A 6,346-nucleotide genomic window follows, 5' to 3' on the forward strand; every position below is an offset into this window, starting at 1 on the left:
AGGCATCATGCATGTTCGAACTGTACTCTTATATACGCGATATTAATTGTTTGCTTTATTCTGTGGTTAATTCTCGCTCGTAAGCTGTACGTTAATGTGTGGAAAGATGTTGTAAGAAGGCGAATGAAGAACTACACCATTGTTGTCTATGGAATTATTTAGATGCAAAAATTGGAGGATCAGAAAGTGTTTCCATCCCTCTATTGGTGGTGAGGCTGAATTTCAATTCTAGGCCTACTCACTTCACCAACTAATAACAAAGGCTCCAGATATATGGCATGGGTATGATAGTAAGGCGCCAGTTTAGCGGATGGGTCTGCAGCACACGGTCAATAGTATTTCTCTCCACTGCAACGAGGATTAAGACAACCACATCGGAACACTCATTGCTCCAAATTCAGTCCACTAGGAGACCTCATCTATTTCTGTTTCAGGAACATCAAGAAAAGGAACAGTTATTTATTTCAAGATTCTAAATTGGCTGAATCACTATACGGGTAGTCTACATAGGACAGTTGCTATGCATTCCCTCATGCTACACTGATAGTTCCACTCATAGCATGAATACTGCACTATAGCACCAACACATCGAACACTTTATACATCTATAACTCATCCAAAGTCAATGTCTGGTTCTAGGACTACATACACACATTTATTTCACTAGCAGCCAAATTGTACATGCCGATGAATGACAGTATTCTGCTGGCACTTAGTTTTCTTCATTATTTAACTAGCATTTCCAGAAAGTAGCGTAAAGTTTAAGGTGTTGTTTCAGAATCTTTGCATTGTTGTTTTTGTTTACACACAATTGCGTACAGGCCAAATTTGTGGAACCATTTTTCGTGTTTAACTGTAATTTAACTGACTTATTCTTAAGAAACTATTACGTTTATCATGAGTGAAAAGTGCTTGACTTGCCGTAGAATTGTTAGTTCGGGGCTTTGGTGTGATGGGTGCTGTAATTTTTTCCATGTGGGTGACTGTAGTGGCGTGGGAATAGGGGAAGTAAATGAGACTCATCAGTGGTTTTGTAGGATTTGTAGTATAGATAGGAAGATACTAGAACAGGAGTGGAAAAGTACCACCCTTCAGGCTGAGTTAGACAAGGCCAAGGGAGATCTTGACAGGTTAAGGAGGGAGAAGGGTAAAGAGAGGTGGGAAGTGGCAACAGGCAACAGGAGGAACAGGCCTAGAACTTTGTCTGACAGCTTCGTGGTGAATGTGGAAAATAGATTTGACCTGTTGTTTCAGTTAGAAGCTGGTGAGCCTAAAGCAGTTGCAGGTGTAAACAGGGCACAACAAACTTTCACCAGCAAATTGAAGAGTAAGAATGTATGGAAATCAGTAAAGAGAAAGAAAGTGTTGTTTTTAAGTAGTTCCCATGGAAGAGGCATTGGCCAACTTTTGCAGGATGAATTAGGGTCAGAATACCAGGTCACCAATTTTTTTAAACCTAGTGCTGACCTGGAGCAGGTGACAGAGGATTTAGGATCACTTTGCAAAGATTTCACTAAGGAAGACACCGTGATTGTAGTGGGTGGGGCAGGTAATAGCATTAACAGAGATCCTGGGTACAGTATAGAGTGTGACCTGGCAAAGATTGCATAAGCATCGAAGCTTACTAGTTTTGAGTTTGTATCTGTTCTTGGGCGCCATGAGTGACCTCATTATAACTCTTCTGTCAAGAGAGTTGATTTTGAGTTGGAACGGCTGCTTATGTCACGTGCAGGGTCACACATTGGCGTTGTTCCTGTTGATTCTCTCACTATGTGGGATTATACTAGGCATGGCCTTCACCTCAGCAAGAAGGGGAACGGTAAACTGGCTGGGAAAATAGCAGGAGAGTTAAAGGGGGGATGCACTGTCATGAGTGATAAAATACCAGTGGTTATAGGGTTTAGAAAAGACTTTTTTAGGGTAGCGAGGACAGAAAGAAACCAAAATTTAAGAGAAGTTAGGACTGAGACAAACCTTCAGTTTGAGAAAGAAACCAAAAAACATAATTCTAGCTTATTACATCAGCATAACAGCTATTGGTTAAGAATTTTCAACAGTCAGAAAATATTTTAACTGTACCTAATTTTTACTAAGTCAATGTGAAATGTCAGCTATCTTTATTGCATCAAAATATTCGAAGACTGAGAAATAAAATTAATGAATTAATTATCTGCATAGATGAATTAGGGTCTTACAATCCAGCTAACATAGTCTGCCTCTCTGAACATTTGCCTAGAACAGCATATGGAAGCATGTGCAACAGAAGTAGAATTTCACAAAAAATCCTTTATAATGTTAAGTAAATATCGAGCACCTGCAGGTAACTTTAATCTATTCATAAACTACCTTGAAGCTGTACTCACCGATTTAACAACCAAAAACAAAGAAATTGTGGTTGCTGGTGATTTCAATGTAGATTTCCTTAAAGACTCTCCCAGTAAGAACTTACATGAGTTAGTAACACTATCATTCAACTTAATTCCAACTGTAAAGTTCCCCACTAGGGTAACCAATTACTCACAAACAGCCATTGATAGTATCTTTATAGAAAAGTCCAATGAACAAAATTATATTACAAAACCAATAGTCAATGGCCTCTCAGATCATGACATGCAGGTCCTTCTGTTAAAATACTGAACAGGATATATAATCTGTTAAATCTGAGCTCAAGAGGGTAATCAATAAGCCAAAAATTGATTATCTTAGGACACTCCTCAGAGACATTCACTGGACTGATGTTTAAAGTGCTCATGACATGAATAAAAAATATAACACTTTTGCTAATAAAGTGCTTACCTTATTCGAACACTGTTTTCCCCAAAAAGTTACCAAGGTTAGAGCAAAGTCTACAAAGAAGCCATGGATTACTCAAGGAATTGGGGTATCTTGTAAAATAAAAAGAAAACTGTATCTGTCAATCTGAAACAGTTCTGATGTTGATGCTATAGCACATTACAAGAAATACTGCCAAATATTAAAGACTGTAATATGGACATCAAAGAAAATATATTACAAGGAAAAAAATAGTCATATGAGACAAATAAATAAAGACAATATGGGATGTATTGAAGGAGGAGACCAGTAGAACCAGACATGAAGAGGGACAAATAGCATTAAGAGTAAATGATACATTGGTGGCAGATGTTTATAGTGTTGCAGAACTTCTTAACAAACATTTTATAACTGTTACTGAAAATATGGCGTTGTCAGGTTCTGTAGATGCTGCTATGGAGTACCTCAGACCAGACATTTCAAGTAACTTCCATAATATGAATTTGACCCTCACTACCCCAGCAGAAATAATGTCCATCATAAAATCTTTAAAATCAAAAACATCTAGTGGGTATGATGAAATATCAACAAAGCTAATTAAAGAATGTGATTCTGAGTTAAGTAACATATTAAGCTGTCTGTGTAACCAGTCGTTTATCAGTGGAATATTTCCTGAATGGTTAAAATATGCTGACGTTAAGCCACTGTTTAAGAAGGGAGATAAAAAAATAGCATCCAATTTCTGTCCAATTTCACTATCGCCAGCATTCTCAAAAATTTTAGAAAAAGTAATGTACAATCGGATTTATAACCATCTTATGTAGAATAACATACTGTCAAAGTCACAGGGTTCTGATATTGAGAAGGCTATCTACACTTACAGTGAAAATGTGCTTAATTAATTACACAAAAATTTCAGGTAACTGGTATATTTTGTGATCTGTCAAAGACATTTGACTGTGTAAATCACAGTATCCCTTTAAGCAAATTAGAATATTGTAGTGTAACAGGAAATGCTGCAAAATGGTTCAAATCTTATGTCTCTGGCAGGAAACAAAGGGTGTTATTATGAAAGAGACATGCATCAAGCTATTAGACATCATCCAACTGGGAACTAATTACATGTGGGTCCCACGAGGTTCCATTTTAGGGCCCTTACTTTTTCTTGTGTATATCAATGACCTTTCATCAGATGCCTTACCAGATGCCAAGTTTGTTTTGTTTGCCGATGATACAAACATTGCAATAAATAGCAAATCAAGTGTAGTGTTAGAAAGATCAGCTAATTAAATATTTGTGGACATTAATCACTGGTTCCTAGCCAATTCCTTGTCACTAAACTTTGAAAAAAAAAAAGCACACTACATGCAGTTTGGAACTTGTAAGGGATGTCCCACGAGTATATGCCTAACATTCGATGACAAGCAGATAGAATTAGTGGACAGTGTTAAATTCTTGGGATTACAGCTTGATAATAAATTCAACTGGGAAAAGCACACCACAGAACTGCTGAAGCATCTTAACAAATCTCTGTTTGCACTACGAATTGTGCCAGACACAGGGGATATAAAAATGAAAAAGCTGGCATACTATGCTTACTTTCATTCCATAATGTCATATGGGATTATTTTTTGGGGTAATTCATCAAGCTAGGGTAAAGTATTCTGGGCACGAAAACTTGCAGTGAATTCAAGAACATCCTGTGGAAGCCTGTTGAGGGAACTAGGGATACTAACTACTGCTTCCCAATATCTTTATTCTTTAATGAAATTTGTCATTAAAAATATATCACCTTTTCAAACCAACAGCTCAATTCATGGAATCAATATTAGAAATAAGAATAATCTTCACAAGGATTTAAAGTCACTTAGTCTTGTATAAAAAGGTGTGCATTATTCAGGAACACACATTTTCAATAACTTGCCAGCATCCATAAAAAGCTTAACAACCAATGAAATTCAGTTTAAGAGAAGCCTAAAGGCTTTATTGGTGGCCAACTACTTCCACTCCATTGATGAATTTCTCAGTAGAACCAACTTATATATATATATATATATATATATATATATATATATATATATATATATATATACTTCTGCACAATTTCAGTGCAGTAATGTGTTCATTGTAAATAAATGTGTGTGTGTAAGTACAATTTAACTTCTGCACAATTTCAGTGTAGTAATGTGTTAATTGTAAATAAGTGTTATAGTAGTTGTATTACACATTTATTACCTTATAAATAAATAAAAAACTTTTTTATTTTATATTCAGTGCATTAATATTTGTAAAATGCTTCTTTGTCTGAGTTGTAAATATTTGTCATGTATTGTTGTTTTCTGACATGTTGTACATCCTGGAGGACTTCCTCACTATGGATCAATTGGAATGAAAGTAAATCTAATCTAATCTAATCTGAGAATCAAGTTCTGGCTGGTGCTGCTACTGTGGCTGTGCTACGGCATAATCTAACGACAACAGGTTCTACAGGCCGGGAAACATGCTGAGGATAATGATTGCAGCTGCGGTTGTTCAGGCAATAGTTCCTTGTTGGACACCTGCGTGTTTTCATCAAGAACGGGATCATGGTCTGTAACAATAATAACAAAACCCTGAGTGCAAGAGAACATGCATATACACCTACCACTACTACTACTACTACCACTAATAATAATAATAATAATAATAATAATAATAATTGTTAGAGATGGATGGACCCAGTACTTAATTAATTTCGTTCGCCATAATCGATGTTTTAGGAGAGCCTGGAACTGTATCAGCCATGATTTAAATAATGAAAAACTACACCAAGTACTTATTTTTTCATATTTAGCACAAGGCGTTTTGAGAATTTATTCTGATTTTCTAGTGCATTTGTTTACATGACTACTTTTTTACATGACTACTTTTGGTGATGTTTGCAATGTGTGGTTTTCTGCCTCTCCTGTATTGAAAATGTCTTTTAAGGCTATACTACAAAATCGGACAAAATGAATCTTGAAGTGCTTTTATATGTTACGTTAGGAATGTTTTTTCTTTTTTTGCCTAGTTACAGGCATTTTTCCTCCTCCATTACACAGAATGTAACACACATGCAAATCATGCAAGGTGGAAGGTCGTCTGTTCTCTTCATATAGTTATTGAGGACCAGCAAACCAGCCTACGTTGCATTTCTAAAATCTGCATTTGCAGATGTGCAAATTAATATCATTTTGCTACCGTATTACTCTGTCATACAAAGCCGGTAATCACACGTAATGTACCGGCATGTACATGATCCGGAGTAGGATGCACGCATATCCTAAATCTGTTAATTTCACATAGGAGACGAGGGGATCTTTTGAGCGGTGAGGAGGCCAACCACTCAAAATAGCACGAAGTGGGGGTCGCATCCGACACTGGGAATTGCGGTCCGAATCCCGACCCGCCCATAGCTGGAGGCTTCCTCTTTTAACATCGAGTCTCAGTTGCCAGAACGACGGATGATCGCTATTTTTACAATGGCTGTTGGCAGTTTTGTAGCGAAAACCTCATGTTTTGGGCAGGAAAATTCCAGGCTGTTTTGTTGTTTGGG

The sequence above is a fragment of the Schistocerca nitens genome, chromosome 2 (genome assembly GCF_023898315.1).
Source record: "Schistocerca nitens isolate TAMUIC-IGC-003100 chromosome 2, iqSchNite1.1, whole genome shotgun sequence".
Classification (NCBI taxonomy): Eukaryota; Metazoa; Arthropoda; class Insecta; order Orthoptera; family Acrididae; genus Schistocerca; species Schistocerca nitens.